At 41.5% G+C, this 17,701-nt stretch overlaps 1 protein-coding gene across 2 annotated transcripts in view; it reads left to right on the plus strand.

Moving 5' to 3' along the window:
* The first annotated feature begins 13,326 nt into the window (after nt 1-13,326).
* Nucleotides 13,327-17,701, plus strand: part of MGAM (maltase-glucoamylase) — a 187,251-nt gene continuing 182,876 nt past the window's right edge. Inside the window, exons 1-2 of one of the 2 annotated variants that reach the window (XM_014739340.3) lie at nt 13,327-13,461; nt 13,891-13,936. The gene's annotated coding sequence lies outside the window, so the exon portion shown is untranslated. The remainder of the gene's footprint in view (nt 13,462-13,890; nt 13,937-17,701) is intronic. The other variant, XM_014739341.3, reaches the window with a different exon arrangement.

The raw sequence follows: 17,701 nt of genomic DNA on the forward strand, positions 1-17,701 counted from the left end.
GATGTCTCTTCTTACTTGGCTAGTCTAAGACTCACATACCACCCAGAAGAGAAGGGTAAGGATACATTCTGAGCCAGGGCCTTCCCTTCACAAGGCATCAGCTCTTGCTCCAGATCTATTCCAAAGTGAATATGTAAAAAGTTTGTCAGCAGGCTTAGAGTGATGTTGTTGCTTTAGGATAACTCTTGGATACACACAAGGGCTCATTGTAAGAGTAGAAGGATGATGATTCTATCTCTTGGGTGATGCAGAAGCTTTTAATAAACCCAGGTATTTCTGTGCGATAGCCTCCTCAGAGGGCCACAGTGCAGCATCAAGGATGCAAACAAGACAGAGTCTCAATTTTCCAATCCCAGTTTTGCATGCCCATCTGGACCTGCATGGGTGGAGAAGAGAATAGAATTTGCTTATGGGTTTCAAGGAAACTGGCAGCAGGCAAAGCATACATTCTTGATGAACTAAGGTTTGAAATGGTGCCTCTTTCTATTTGCATGCCTTCTATCATCTCTGAGGCATGACTCTTATCACAGACTGTTTTTAATATGGATAAGTGCTTGGTTCCTATTTTGGCATCAGCGTATGAAGGGTATGACTGCCACGGCTGAAGATTTCATTCAACCATCATTATTTTGCCAGGCACTGTGCTTGGAAAGAGGAGCATTAACATGAACAAGATCAGCAACTTGCCATGAAGGGAGAGGATGGGGAGATATCTGGCCTGGATTATTGCCTGTTAACTGCTAACTCACCCCCACTCCCTTACCTCATTTTCTACAAACCAACAATAGTAATCCTGTTAAAATATAACTAAGATCATGTCATTGCTTTTCAAATCTTTCAGGGCCTCCTGTCTGCCTCACCATAAAAGCTAAGTCTTTACAATGGCCTGTGGTCCTGCCTACATAATCAGGACTTCTGTCCCTTCTAGATGTCATCTGCTATACCTGCTTCCTCTCTCACTCCACTCCAGCCACATGGACCTCTTTCCTGGTCTGTGAATTCACTAAGGCCCCTCCCACCTCAGGACCATTGCCTGAGTGCTGTCTCCCTACATTCACCAATGTCTCAAAATTTCTTCTCAAAAGTCGCCTTATCACTGAGACCTTCCCTGATCATCCTATGAATAGCATCCCTTATCTACATCTTGGACATTCACTATCATACTTACTCTGTTGCATGTTCCTGCATATACCAAGTATTTATATCCTATATCCACTCCCCCATGAAGCTTCATGAAGGCACATAGCATGTACTCAGTAAATATTTTTTGAATGAATGAAATTTTCGCTAATGAAGCATTTAGTAGTTTATAACTTCTCCGTGGATTGTATCTAGGACATTTTCAACATTCCTATATTCTAACATACTTGGCTGTAATTTCTGAAGTTTACCTTTCTACCCTTTTACACATTTCCAAATGTCTGGTTAGCTCTGGCTTTCCTGCATTTCTATTCTCCTTGATCTCTAGAGGAATATCGACTGATTCCATATTCACTCCAGAAAGCTCTGTAAAAATTCAGCTAGTTGATCAAGACAGATTGGAGAATTGATAATTTAGATACTGAATGTTGCATTATATTTCCCCCTAATCTTGTGCTGTTTTTCACTCTGAAAATGCTTTAACTTTTCCAATTCTTTTATTATTGTCTTTCCTGCTTCACTCACTCACTTATTTATTTTGTGAAATGAATAAAGATGGAAGGAAAGAAGAAGTTAGATGGTTGACTTGCTGTCTGTGTATGGTGACCTTTCCTCTAAGGGGTGGAGCTTTCCCACCTCTGGTCTTCTGCTTGCTCAGCCTCATGCTTCATTGGCCCTTGTGCTAACTCTTCACCTTCTCACTTTAGGCAGTCTACTCCCTCTGAGTATGTTCACAATTCCATAAAGCACCCTAGAGGAAGGGTGATCTGTGTTGAGAGTGTGGGATCTGCAACCAGGCTCCCTTGGGTTAAGGCCTGGCTCTGCCACTTCTTCTCTGTGTGATCTTGGCAAATGACTGGCCCTGTTTATTCATCTCAGATGAAATGTAGTGGTGGTTGAAATAATACCTACCTCAGAGAGTTCTGATTACCTGAATTGATGCAAGTAACATGCATGGAATTGTGTTTGGCACATGACATCCAATCAATAAATTTTAGTTACAGAATTACCGTATGATCCAGCAGTCATTCTTCTGGGTTTATATCCAAAGGAAATGAAGTCAGTACCTTGAAGAGATATCTGTGCTCCCATGTTTACTGAAACATTATTCCCAATAGCTGAGATATGGAAAAAACCTAAATGTCCATCGATGGATGAATGTATAAAGAAATTGTGGAATATACATACAACAGAACATTAGTCAACCTTAAAAAAAGGAAATCTTGCCATTTGCAACAACATGGATCAAATTAGAGGACATTATGTTAGGTGAAATATGCCAGACACAGCAAGAATAATACTGCATTATCTACTTATATGTGGAATATAAAAAATTTGAATTCATAGGAGAGAGTAGAATGGTGTTTACCAGGGAGGTGAGGGAAATGGGGAGATGCTGGTCAAAAAGTACAAAATTATAGGTATGTAGGATGAATAAGTTCTAGAGATCCAATGTACAGCATGATGACTTTCGATAACAATTCTGTATCGAATACCGGAAATTTGCTAAAAGAGTAGATCTTGGGGGCTTTCATCACACACATACACACACACATGCCAAAGTAACAGTGAGGAGATGGATACATTAATTAGCTTGATTGTTGTAATCATTTCACTATGTATATGTAAATCAAAGCATCATGTTGTACATGTTAAATACATGCAATTTTTATTAAGAAAAACAAAAAAACCAAAAGTTATAATCTATAATACAACAAAAAATATATTACATTGAGGAATAAATCTAACAGAAAGTGTACAGGAAATTATTGAGAAAATGATACAATTTTATTAATAGATATCAAAGAAGACCTAAATAAATAAATGTATTATGTTCATTGATGAAAAAAGAATAAATGTTAGTCATTATTACCGTTGTTATAATGTGTTTGTCCTTGACGTCCTTCACCTTGTCCTCTCTCTTTCATATTCCTTTAAATTTTTCCTTAATCTGAGAGTTTTCTGTGCTGTCCATTTGTTTCTGTAGACTCTGTCTTTTTCATGATTTCTTTTGACTAAAGCTCCTTGCTTTTGTTTATAAGTAATGTGACATAAATCAGTGATTACTAAAAATGTTTGCTCCTGTTTTATTCTGAACTGTCCATGTGCAGATATTCAGATAGTCCTGCATTGTACATAATCACATAACATTGATGTTGTATTTAATTCATTGTGACCAGCTCATTTGGACCATTCATTCTTTCAGAAGGCCACACACTGAGGCAGAGCTCTGTACCTTGAATGGAAGCTAATTGTCCCCTCTCTTCATCACACCAGATGGCGGTATTGGACCAAAGGTGTTTGGGAAAGGCGTTTACTTTCCTTAACAGTCCAGATGGAAACTGCTCACTCCATTGCACAAGTAGATATATAACCACAGAGTTATGATTGCTTATATCAAGATTATAACCTTTAACGTCAAGAATCAGTAAAGTTATTGATCTATTTTGATTTTTTCAGAGTATCAAATCCCACCATAATCTTTCAATAATCAAGAGCTCTTTCAGAGGCAAATAGCACAAGCTGTCATGGAGTTAAACTCCATTTAACTTATGTACACATAATGTTTGGGATTATACAAACAATCTCCTGTGTATTTAGTCTTTCGTAACTGGCTGTTATTTGAAAACTGGTTCACTTAGGAAGCTAACAACAGCTAAATTAATTGCAAATAAGAGCAGTGGCAGGAACAAAAACTTTACCTTGTCAGATGTAGTAAAATTTGCAGTCACTTGAATTTTGCAAATAAACAGTTGTTAAAAATTGTTTGAATCTGGCTGCCATTTATTTTTGTATATAGGGACTGAATTATTTGGACTGATTTTTTTTTTTAATTGTTATTGGTTATCTTGACACAAAAATACTATTGCTAGTAACACCAAACCTCGTTCCTTAGGATGCCTTGCTTAAATGTTTCTAATGACTGGAAAGATGGATAAATTAAGCGACATTTATTAAGATCAAAACATATTTCAGAAGTTGTGATGGCACTGAAGACACACTGGTAAACAAAAAGGTATAGGAGGAGCTGAAAGAGCACAGAGGTGTAGTACATAGCTCAGGGTGAGGGATAGAAGCAGAGCTGTCCAGGGATTTCGCCTCACACCTGTTAGAATGGCTATTATTAAAAAGACAAGAGGTAACCAGTGTTGGCAAGGATGTGAAGAAAAGGGAACCCTTGTGTACTGTTGGTGGGAATGTAAATTGGTGAAACCATTATAAGAAACAGTATGGAGGTTCCTCAAAAAATTAAAAACAGAACTACGTTATGATCCAGCAATTCCACTTCAGGATATATATACAAAGGAAATGAAAACAAGATATTGAAGAGATATCTTCACTCCCATGTTCATTGCAGCATTACTCACAATAGCCACGATATGGAAAAAACCTAAGTGTTTCTCAATGGATGAATGGAACATTACACAGCCATGAGAAAGAAGGAAATTCTGCCATTTGCAAAAACACGGATGGACCCTGATGGCATTATGCTAAGTGAAATATGCCAGACAGAGAAAGACAAATACTGTATGATATCACATATATGTGAAATCCGAAAAAAAGTCAAATTCATAGAAATAGAGAGTAAAAAAGTGGTTTCCAGGGGCTAGGAGGCGGGGGGAATAGGGAGAGGTTGGTAGAAGGGTGTAAACTTTCAGCTATAAGATGAATAAGGTCTGATAGTCTAATGTACAGCACGGTGACCTCAGTTGATAATGTTGTACTGCAGAATTGAAATTTGCTAAGAGAGTAGAACTTAAATGTTTAAGTTCTATCTCTTAGCTATATATACATACATATATATATATACATATATATATATATATATATATATATGTAGTGATGGATATGCTAATTAGTTAAAAGGGAGGAACCTTTTCACAATGTATATCAAATCATCACAATGTACACCTTAAATATCTTACAATACTATTTGTCAATTATATCTTAATAAAACTAAAAAAAACCATGGAGTTGTCCAGAGAGGCCTTCTTAGAAGAAATAATGTTAAGGTCGAGACCTCAAGGATGAGTAAGAAACTGCGTTACACAATAGATGGAGTCATCTTGGTAGGAAGTGATAGTTAACCTAAAATTTAAAGACAAAATGAACAATAATCTAACAGAAATTAACAAATATCAGGATGCAATAAATAAGGTTAGTTGCAACCCATTCTACAGATAGGGAGCACGACTGACAGAAGACTGGAATGTTCATAAATAAGTTGTAGTTTGTTTAAAATGTTAAACTTGGTATAAATAGTCCTTTGCGTTCACAATCTACAAAAAGATTAGAGATAAATAACTGTATGTATCATCATGATAGATAGATATGAAACATGGCTGGTATCTTTTCCTACACCTCAGTCCCTTCACCACCTCATTACACCATCTTAGCTGTAAGGATCACATTAGTGATGAGGCACTGATATAGAAAAGGTTACAAAATTCTGAAAGGCAGAGACACACAGGAGACCTCTCAATCCACTACAAGGTTTGGCAAACAACTGTCTTTATTCTCAGAAAATCGCAAACACAGACAAATTAAGGAGTCATTGGGAGAAAAGAGTTTTTTGTTTTGTTTTGTTTTTGTTGAGAGGATTCAGTTAGCCTAAGAGTTAAGAGAGCAGAGCCTTGCTATCCCTCTATAGCTTCCTTTGGAGGAAATGGGGAGATGCCTGAAAGTATGTCAGAACAGAGGTGGAGGTTCTGAAGGCAGGAGGCCTGCTGAAGTGCCTTGCGCCAGCTTGTAGGAGCAAAAGTACCCATACTGTAGAGAGACTAGAAGGAGAGGACGGGGACACTGGTACCTGAGTCCCCTCAGAGTTAGGGAATGAAGTATACTCACTGTTTTGAGACAGTGAGATGATCCCGGAGGTCAGCAGTGGTGTTGGGCTGGTTTGGTGGCTGCTCTGTGAAGCTGGAAAATGAGGTGGAATGTGCACTGTTGGTTGAGGCTGAAAGAAGATTCAGCGACCACAGGAAGAGCTGGCAGTCCTTTGAGATGAGGTGGTTAGGGTATGATAGGGCATTATCTAAGAAAAACCTTAGCACCAATTCCCATGAAATCGCTTTATCAGCCAAGACCACCAGTATTAGCCTAAAGCATATAGAGATGAAAGACACATTCTTCACCCTCACAGGATTGCTGTGGCAGTGGCCAATGCCACCAGCACCCAATGATGATGCCAGCATCAGAGCTAGCAGAGAAGTGCTCACGGATGGACAATCAGGCAACGTCCATTTATATTAAATTCTCTCTCCTCTTCCCTTCCAGTGTGAGGTGGAAGAAGAAGAAACCAGATCCTGAGAACTGGGAGGGGCAGGCCCTTGGGAAAGAAAGCTCTGAAATTAAGATTGTAAACAGGATGGTGTACAGAGTTCATTGACCTCCCCACCTTCCAAGGACACTGGGCCTGGGCCCTACACAAAGGAATGTGTCTGGGCTCAGGGCCAAAGATGGCCACTTCGGCCCTGACTCTAAGGCACCAGTTACAAAGAATATGTCCTGCGTCATGTTCCTTGTCTGGGCTGGTCACTTCAATGGGCACCCGACAGGACTTTAAAAACATCCCATCTGTGGGAACAAAAAAGATAAGAAGCACCCCATCTGTGGGAACAAGAAGAAATAACTCAAAGTATCCAAATGTCTGAAACCGTGAGTCACAACCTAGAGAAAGCTTAGGATAAAAGGGAGTCACAAGCATAGAACAATTGGGAGTCTCAGTGAGGAAAGGATGCTTTGCCTCAGACCTGGTCAATAGGCACTCCCACCCATCGTATAAACTGTTGGGACTTTCCCGGCTGATTGTGGTGTGAATGCTGTAAGTACCGATTTGTTGCTCCCCTTTATCCCTGCTCCTTGTTCTGTTTCCCTTTATCAATAAACTTTGATTGCTTAAACAACCAAGTAGCCTTGGCGGTACCTGTCATTCCTTGCCCTTTGCGGCTGCGGACAACAGATGTGGCAGAAACTTTAATTACTTGATTGGGTTACATAAAGCACGGAATTGGTTTTAATTTTAAAACTGGCAATGGGTTGAATTTGCTATAGGTAAATTGGGTTCAAGGTCAAGAAAGTATGTACATTTTTGAGAACAAAGTGAGCTTCAGGTTTGAACATCACTGATGAGATTCCTCAATCCCTACCCCCAAGCTGCACCTCCTACTCCCCTCACCTACCCAGCTATCTGGATGCAAAGCAAAGGGGTGGAGGTTGAGAGACGGTAGGGAAGTCCCAGTGAGGCCTCCAGAAAAGAAGACATGCCAACAGGGACTGTGAGGAAACGACAGTTTATGTGTGAAAGAACATATTCCTTACGAAAGAGACTATTTTAATTTAGAGGGGAAAACCCAACTAAGCGACTTCAGATAGCAGAGCTAACTGAAAAAAACAATTTAATGTTAATGGGGCAGACAAGGGATAGGAAACAGACGATTGGGGCGGCGTCATTCTGAAGTCCGGCGGTAGAGATGATGCAGAGCGTTTCAAACAGAGGAAATGGCACCCAGGTAGGTGATGGGGGAGGGGAGAAGCTCTGTGCTTTGATGGGTGAGAGGAGGCCAGTGTGGCTGGCTTGCAGCAGGACATGAGATTGGAGGGGCCAGCCCAGCCTGCACTCATGACCAAAATGGTTTATTTCACTTCTGTGCGAATTGCAATGTAAAGTGATCTGTGACTGGCTTCCTCTCTTCCTCCGCCTGCCTCCGTTGGTAAACAGGGACTGCCTTCAGTTCTTTTCCCGTGGGTAGAACGATATGGAGGGTTGTCTAAGACCAACGGGAAAGAACAGTTAACCTGCCCTCAGGAAGCGTGGAGGCTGAGGCTGAGTCTCGCGTCTCCAACATCTCCTTATAATCGGTCAAAAAAATGCACCCCAAGGCACCGCAAGAGGATTTTAATCACTGCCATTTTCCCGGAAGTTCCAGCCAGCCTGGGATCCAGAATCCTCCTGTCATTATTTAACAGCTCCCACCAGGTGGCGCCAGACCACCGTGAGCCCTGCAATTGTGGGCCTGCATGCTGCAGGCTCATCCCAGCCACTTATTTATTCTTGCAGTAATGTGGTTCCGTATTTTATAGAATTGAGATTGTAGACTCCATTTACCACGTTATGGTAGGCTTAATATCTTTTATTCTCACGGTTGTCCTTTGAAGAATGTAATACTTTCATTTTACTGATGACAAAGTGGAGTTTCAGGAAGGTTAAATAGCTAAATATCTCTGTTTAGTTAACTAAATTACTAAGTGAGGAGTTGGGATTCTAACCCCAGATATTCTGCTTTCACCTTTGGTGCTCTTTCCTCTAAGCCTAGCTACCAATCTGGAGTGAGGGGTGGAGGGGGTACCTTGCTTTGGTGAGATGCCTGGTAACATTCTTTCTAACCTCAGACCTGTTTGAACAGGTTTATTTTGGTGGGGGGGGGGGGGGGCACTTGAGCCCTTATGTACACCTACCTCAGGGTGGTGGTGGTGGTGGTGGTGGGGTGATAGTTCATCCCATTCCCAGAAAAGATAGAAACGTTGAGTCTGGGTGGGTTTATATCTCAGAAAACCACTATTCTATCCAGGAAAAGGGGTGGGGAAAATCTCTGTAGGCTCATTTAAGATCAATGAAAGGACATGTCTATCCACCCAGCAGATTAACACTGCTATTAGAAATATATGAATATAAATATGAAAAGAAATTCTTCAGAAATTCTTCAGGCAGGTCTGGGATGAGGCCTTCCTTGACTCCCATCCTATAGGCTTCCTACATCTCCTTTGCTTCCATCACACTTTGTTCATGTCACCATTGTAGCACTTTCCATATCTATTAAAATATGTCATTGTTTACATGTGCGTATCCTCAATTACTGAGTTATTCAAAAGCAAGGATTATGTATTATTCATTCTCTGCTCCTTATGGTATATGACATAACTAGATTCTTGTTCATTTATTTGGCCATTTGCTTTAAACCCAAGATAATGATGTGATCAACTTTGCTTTCTTATGAATGTAGTGTGCAGGCTCTGCTTAAATCTAGCTGAATTAGCTCCTGGAATTCAAACCTCTGCACTGAGGATTAAAGGCTGAAAGTGTCTTACTACTCACTGTGTAGCCATTCAGGGAAGCACTCATCCTAAGGGAAGAAAGAATTAGGTGGTGAAACCTCACCCAATAACAAAACTGAAGGCACCAAGGTGTAGGCAAAGTTCTGAGGGACGAGGTGTTTGTCATGAGGCCTTGTCCTTTATCTACTCCTATGGACTTCTGTCTGAATCCGAAAGGTGTGAGTAGGCTTTTTTGGCTGCAAGGAGTAAAGATTTAGTCAAGTGATCTCCAGTAATGAGAGTTTATTATAAGCTACGCCAGACCAGGGAGATGAGCATCAGCAGAGAACTTGCTAGAAATGCAAATTCTTGGGCCCCATTTGGAACTGTCAAATCAAAATCTCTGAAGGTGGAGCCTAACAATCGGTTTCAACAAGCCATTCAAGTGATTTTGATGCACTCCACCAATTGAGAAGCCCTGGGATATAAGGGAGCAAGCGATTTCCCAGGATCCTAGCAATAACCACGCCTCACAGAGTCTGGAACATTGCTTGAGTACTGGAACTCTATTCAGAATCCATGTTGTCTTCTTAGCAGCAGGAGTTAATTGTCATTCACTTGAATGCTCCACCATAAACAAGACTCAGACTGTTAGAAACTGAAAAAGGATATTGATGCTTTTAGGTGACATATAGCCAGGAGTCCCAGAAATTATCAAATCCAGCCCTGCTAATCACTCCTATTATATGGGAAGAACAACAGTGAAATGGGGTGTAGGGTTTGTATTACATTATTAGAAGCTAGACTAATGCCCAAAGGCTCCCAAGGCAGAGCTCTGGTACAAGTTAGGTTGGAGAATGTAGACCTAGGCAGAGTCCACACATTCTACTTGCCATTCTGTTCATGGTAGATTTTGCTAATTGTCTATACAATATCAATTCTCTCCTTTTCATTACCAACAGAATCCCTGTGTTATTGGGTATGTCAATATTCCTAATTAAAAATAAACTGCATTACCCATTTTTCTTTCAGATAGGAGTGGCCAATGAGACACAAGAAGAAGTTATTGGGTGGGATTTCCTAGAAAGCTCTTGTTGCCTTTTCTTCTTTCTATGCCTGAGCTTGGATGTTATGGTTGGAGCTCCAACTATGAGGGAAAAGCTAAGAGAATCTCAAAGCTCTCATCCTGAAAGTTTTGAGTACTTGAAACCACACCAACAATTAGTCTGCTCCAGGCTTCTCATTATGTGGGGAAGGTAATCTCTGCATGTCTTGGGCCACTATTACTGGAATCTGAGTGCTATTACTAACTGATAACTTGCCTGTAAGAAGGGCCCTAAATCTATTTGCCCATTAAGGCATGGAAGTGGAATGGACAGAAGGTCAGCCTGCACTCTGTCTAGGTTTACTTGTCATGAAGAGGCAGAAAACAGGAAGTGCAATAGATGAAACAACAGGAAGGATGTCTCTGCTTCCTGCATTTTAAAGCGTATTTTGTCTACTCATGATTGTCAGAAGGATGTGGGCAGAGTGGTACTGGTATGGGAGATGAGGTTGAAGATGGTCTTACACACCTTTTACTTCTGTTTCTCTATTTTTAAATTTTGCTCCTGTTGCTAATTGATCTTGCTACTAGTTCTTTCTGTGTTTTACATTCAGAAAGAGAATCCAAGTTGTCTAGTGATCACACAGCAAGCTACTTCTTAAGATGCCAGCCAATTGAAAGATTGCCTGTCTTTGGGTGAGATGACCATCCCTTGTCCAGTCAGCTTTGATATCAACATGGAATCTTGTGATTAGGGACATATATAAGATCATTTCCCTCAGCAGGGACCTGTGAGTAGGAATTCTGTTAGAGGGAGCTTTGGACCCATTTTTAGGCTTCATTTTGCTCACTAATATGAATTAAAGAAGACAAGGTTTTAAGTAAAAGCTGATAAAGCTGTAAGACATTGGATGATAGTCAGCCCTGTTCTGTTTCTCTCTAACATAGAACAGTCAGAGAACACTGTGCAACACTGACACTTTGAGGATCCTCTGTCTGGCAGAGACTGGGGAGATAGTGCAAGCATGGTGGTTCCCAGAGAGCAGAACAGAGAGGGGAGTATGTAGGGGAGAGAGGCTGAGCCAGAGCAGAGGGCAATGATAGATAGAGCCTGTGCATGGCTATAAGACATTGCTGGTGCCTTTAAGACATTTTCTATGGCATTCGTTTTACATTTTTTTCCCCTGGGGCGTGGGTCTAGGGGGAAGCGTACTTACCAGGGGCTCATCACAAGGGAAAATTTTTGTAAAATTCTATTTTATGTTGAAAAATATGAAATAAATCATGTAAATTTGCATATTATACTGCCACACTTCTCATAATTCAAAACATTAATTCAAGTTACTTATTCTTCTCCAGTGATCTTTGATTAAAGTTGAACTTCCAAGAACATGTGTTATGTACCTCTTGGTATGTCACCACATACCCCTAGGTTATGTGTATCCTGATCTAAAAAAATACAATTATATGGGGATGCCAAACGATTCAGAGAGACTTCGTGGGGATTTGAAGGTCCTACAATTGCCAGTGGTTGTAAAAGCCAGCAAAGCACAGATAATAGGAGGATAATATGTGTTGCCTGTAGCTTCCACTGGGGTGGTTAGAGATTTTTGGTGAATATATTTACACTGGACAAAGGGAGATAATGAGAACCTGTCAGAGTGGGGCAGGCAGGAACTATTTGGTTGCCAGGCAGAGAGACTCACAGAAACTGGCTGGAAGAAAGGGTGATGAAGATGATGATGATGGTGGTGGTGGGGGTGGTCGCGGTGGTGGTTAGCAGTAGAAGTGGTGATGGTAGTAATAGTAGAGGTAGTATTTTGTTGAAGAAGCGGGAGAATCACATGCAATTCACTTGTACATTGGCCTTCACAGAAAAAGGAAAAATCCTGGTAGCTAGGCTCTCTGATTTTCCTTCTTTGGGTTTGAATGATCTCTTATTTTTGCTACTTTCTACATGTCTATTCCATTCTCTTTTGAGTAAACAAGTATTTTCAGTAAAACTCTGTAATTTCTGCCTCTCAATAACATGACATGATCTCACAGGCCCAATGCAATATGATTTAGACTCTGTGTCTCAAATCGTAATTTCTGGGAGGGAGGATCCAACTGGACCAGATTGGGTCAACTGTCCAGTGCTGGTCCAATCAGCAGTGACCAGTGGGTTAGGGGTGGGCAGGTGCTCTCTGGGTGAAGGGAGGGGAGCCACGGAGGAGATGATAGGAATCTCTAGTATGAGATTTGGGCTTAAAGAGAAGTAGCCATCTGTGAGGTAAGGATGGTAGAATTTGGTAACTGATAGGATCTGAGGATTCCCACTTTGGGAGACATGGTGGAGAGTGAACTTTGAAAACTTTTAATGAATGAACAAGTATCTAGTCTGCAAAAGCAATTTTCTGACTTCAGACTTTATGAACATTGGATTACTAGATTGCAATTAAGTTAGTGCAAGTTCAACCCTGCCGTTATTTGAGTGGCCTTTAACAAGTCGTTTTCTTTAGTTTCTGCTTCCTCATTTATACATGGAGATTAAAAATACCTGCCCCAGGGGCTGGCCTGGTCATGTAGTATTTAAGTTTGCATGCTCCACTTCGGCAGCCCAGGGTTCCCAGGTGTGGATCCTGGGCGTGGACCAGGCACTGCTCCTCAAGCCACACTGTGGCGGCATCCCACATAAGATAGAGGAAGATTGGCACAAAATGTTAGCTCAGCTACAATCTTCCTCAAGCAAAAAGAGGAAGATTGGCAACAGATATTAGCTCAGGGCCAATCTTCCCAACACAAAAAACAAACAAATTAAATAAAAAAAAAATGTGCCCTATCTCATAGGGTTGTTGTGATTAAAGAGATAATATAGATTATAGTGCTCTGAAAACTGCAAGGTGTTATACAAATGCAAAGTTTTATAACTAACATGAATACTAGGTATGTATTATTCCTAGTAACTCTGTCCTTGGACTCACACCTGTGTGCACACGTACCTGACTGTGGGAGTAAGAGATAGGAATGGGTGGAAAGCAGTGTAAAACGCAGAATAATAGATATTTCACAAGGAAAGGAAATGCTGTAATGCTCAGTATAAGTCGCTTCTACTCTCACCTTCCTCTGAGCATTTCTGGGCAGAGAAATTACTCTTACCCCGAAGAACACCATTTCTCCCTTTCCAGGTAGCCTCTGTTGTGAAGAGCTTACATTTGGGGCAAAGGAAGGAAAATCAACTCGGCTGCAAGAAAAGCAAAGAGGTACAATTTAAAGTTTACAAGCTATGGAGACTCTGAGAGATGATTTGTGAGAGGAAGGGGTGTGGACGGCATGTGCTTGTGAGTATGAGTAGTGTGCTGTGATGTAGTGTGTGTGTGTGAGAAAGAGAGAGGGAGAGAAAGAGGGTGGAGAGGGAGAGAGGAAGAGAGAGGAAGAGAGAGGAAGAGAGAGTGTAGAACAAACTAATGAGCTAGGCCTGGCTTTCCTCCAATGGCCTGTGGAATCAGTTCAGTGTGGGGGGCCCGGGTGCTCTCTGCTTGTCCATCAGTGGTTCGTGGATGGAACAGACCACCTTCTCCAGCCCAATCTAGTGAGGCTGTTCCTCGGGGTTGATGAAATGGAGGAGGAATTCTTAACAGAATTTAAGCTAATGATACTGCTTGCTGTATTTTATTTGACTTTATTTTCAGAAAACACGAGTTAACGATGGACTAGGAAGCTGACATTGGATGTCAGGTACTTATTATTTCAGCTTAGGCTCAAAATAATATGATGTCATGCATATTATCACTCCTCATTTACAGAGAAGGCAACTGAGTTTCAAAAAATTTAAATGACTGCCCAAGGTCTGTAGCAAGTAAGTAGAGAATCTGATATTCAAGCCCAGGCTGGTTTGATTCCAAATCCCGTACCCTTTCTATGAAACCCTGTGGGTCCCTCCATTCGCCATTAAACCCCCTTCACCATTAAACCACCATCTGAAGATTTAACTCTAAGCAATGATTTATGATTTATCTTGATTTCAATGTTCTATTCAACCGTTTCAGATGAATAGACTATTAGGGATACTTTTAGTCATCTGATCTATCCATAGTGTACTGCTGGTAAAATCTAGACAGATGAGTATCTTATTTGTGTAAAGATTTTATTTCAGGAATGGAGAATCGCTTAACACATGTTCAATGCTAGTAGCATGGAGAACACACACTGGTGCTCAGCTGTCCCTTCCAAGCTCGATGGTCAGAATAAGCTTCTCCGGTGGGTCTGGCTTTGATGGAGACTGTGAAGGAACTAGTCAGCAGGGACTTGATGAAGGGCCCGCATTCCTCTGAGCACTTTGGGCTATGTACACCTGTGAAATAGAACAACGTATTCTGGAATGTACTATTACTCCAGTAGTTCAGGAAAGAGGAAACATCAACATGAATTGAGCGTTTGGAGAAACTTCACGACAAAGTGAATTTGGCTTTGCAATAGGAGAGGAGTTCACATAGGGAAACAGAGAACATAGACGCTTCTGGTGGAGGGCTGCCCTTAAGCAAATATGCAGAAGCAGCAATGAGCCAAGTTGACTGGTGAACAGTGAAAAAACATTGGAAAAGTAGAGTCAAGAATGATAAAGAGGGCCATAAAGAAAGAAAGAGAGTTTGAAATTTATCCTGAAGAATAGACCATGACTATTTTAGGCTTTAGAACAGAAGCTTGAATCAGTGTTGTTTAGGGAAGGTTGGCACAGGGAGAGTATCCTCACTCATTAGACAATGTGATTCACTGTTGGTCTTTAGGGGATGCCCATGGAGGGTCTCAGGGTGGAAGACTTCCATACTTTTATGTTACTGACGGATAGGCAGTTTGCACAGATTCCAGAGTTCCCTAAGGATATGTACTTGTTCTGTTTGGAGGTATGAGAAGTAATGTTCGGAATGAAGACCAAAGTGACAGATAATCCAGCATTTTCAGTGCTAGGCAGAGAGCTATCTATTTCATGCTTATGACAGCTCTGGGCAGTGCCTTACCTGTGATGGGTCCCTGTTTCCGGTGGAAGTCTTCTTGCTAACACGATACACGATGTGGCTCCAGCGTGCTTTTCCCACAGTATTCCTGAATTTCCCACAAGTGTCTTCCCTGTCTGTATCTTTTTGCTGCAGTTTCCAGATCAGGTCCTGTTCTTTCTTACCTCTGTGCCTTGCTGATGCTGATCCCTGCCCCCAAATGTCTCTCCTTCTCTCCTTTCCTTCCACTCCCATCTATCTACGCCTTTGGTTTCTTTCCTGTTACATCCACTTGTGTGTGTTCTGTTTCCAGTAATATTTGTTAGTGCTTTCTCTTTTGTATCATAACCATTTAACTTCGTACATTCTCCTGGCTGTGAGATTTTGGAGTGTCACTCATATTTGTGTTTGAGTAAAGGCTAGACCAGACTCCCTGGCTTCGCATTCTGGTTTCACCTCTTATTAATTACATAACCTTGGGCAAGTTGCTCTTTGCGCCTCAGACTTCTCATCTGTAACACTGGGATAAATATCTGCCTCATAGTGTAGTTATGTGGAGGAAATGAAATTATGCCTGTGAATCATTTAACATAACGCATAGGCGATAGTAAGCATTGCAGAAATGTTGCTGTTATTTCTATTCTGATAGCACCTTGTTTATAGTGCACGTATAGTAACTAGAGGTTGAATTGACTTGGCGTTAGCAAGTGGTTATTGTTGTGGTTTCGGGAGTTGGAAGAAGAGAGGCAGCCCGGGACCTGATGCCTGATCTGGCCATGGGTTGTGCAGGTCTGGGGAAGGGCGGTGTCTGGGGAATGGGGAGGAGGTCTTGTCATCACGTTACTCCTTCTCACATTTGCCTGGTCTCCACGGCTCCCAAACAGATGTTTTCCTGACATCAGGCCCAGGTAAGGCACCGAACAGCAAACCATTCTGGGCCTCACCGTCCTTGCACCTCGGTCTCACCTGAATCATCTCCTTTTTTAATCCAGGGGCTAAATTTTTCAATTGCCACAGTCAGGCTACGTCATAGATGTCAATATGTAGTATGGGGCCTGGTCAAAGTAGGTGGTCAATCGTTTTTCTTTTCTAAACGTTAATGAGGACCCTGATTTAGGAGAGAAGGAGATATTGGCACAAAGGAGCCTTGGTCGGGAGTCCGGAGTCTGGGCTTCAGTCACAGATGTGGCAGGTGCATGATAATCACAATAATTGTAACTGGCATTTATCAAGCAGTTATTGTGTGACACCAAGTCTTTTACTTGTATTATATTGTTCAACCTTTATAATTTGATTGGATAGGTAACAGTTCTATCTTTGTTTGAGTTAAGGAAACAGAGGCCTGCTTGGCTGTGCTTCCCCAGCTGGTAATCAGACCTGGGCTTTTAGTCACTACCCTACGCGAACCTCACAAAATCCCTGGGCCGAGCTTCCGCATCTGTAAAATGAGTGGGCCATATTTCGTGATCTTTAAAGCTCTTTAGGGTCAATAGCAAACAGTTCACCTGCCCTGACGCTCAGTGGGTGAGCATTCAGACTGCCGTTCAAACCTCTGCTGCTGCTGGGCCGCTGTGGCTCTGAGGGAGGTCATGTAAGCGGAAGGCCTTGGTGCCCACAGGCCTCCATGCACGCCAGTTTTCCTTTCCTTCCTCTTTTAGCTCCGAATTCTTTGACTTCATGATGCCAAAGAAATGCAGTAGATCACTGGTTCCCAATATCTGGTCTGCAGACTCTGATGGCTCCTGAGACATTTCACTGGTGGTCACCGGTGGTGAAACGAGAAAAATAAGGACAAGGAAGTGAACTTTTCAAAAAGATAAATTGATTCTCTTTTGAGAGTCTACATCCACTATGGAATGACAGTGATAATAGATGGTGGCTATTGTTTGGTTTTTCCAGGGGACACATGCAGTGGTCCCTGGGCCTGCATTTTTCCTGAATTTTCACTGGCCCGTAAAAGCAGATGTCTGGCAGTAACAGTGTTGAGCAGGGCTTTTTAAACTCTCTGTGCTAAAGAGAAGACGTTGTTTTTGTTTTTTTAATTTCTAATATGTCACAAACAGAGGCTTTTGTAAGTTTAAAATGAAAATAAATTACTAAAAAAATAAAATTAAGAGCTAGATATATAAAAATACAAGCTCTGTTTGTTAATTATGAGAGTTAATGGACATAAAATTACTGTCTAGTTGCAATAAAATCTTCTAAACGCTTGTCCTCAATTTCGGTTCTTATTTCCTTGGGCAACAGCAGTTCACGGATCACTGGGGTCATCTGGAGGGGTCACAGGTGAGGACAGCGCCCAGCCTCAGAGAGAGTCTGCCTAGCCATGAGCCAGGTCTGCACTGGGAGCTGTGGATGTAACTCAGAGAGCAGGTGAACTTGGAAGGGGGAAATATTTAGGTATTTTTTTCCTTGCTAAAATCTGACTGAAATTTAACATGTCTTTTCATTATCAAGTTAGGCCACAAACCGCAGTAGTGTTAGCAGATCCAAAGACTTTGGTTCCAAG

The sequence above is a fragment of the Equus caballus genome, chromosome 4 (genome assembly GCF_041296265.1).
Source record: "Equus caballus isolate H_3958 breed thoroughbred chromosome 4, TB-T2T, whole genome shotgun sequence".
Classification (NCBI taxonomy): domain Eukaryota; kingdom Metazoa; phylum Chordata; class Mammalia; order Perissodactyla; family Equidae; genus Equus; species Equus caballus.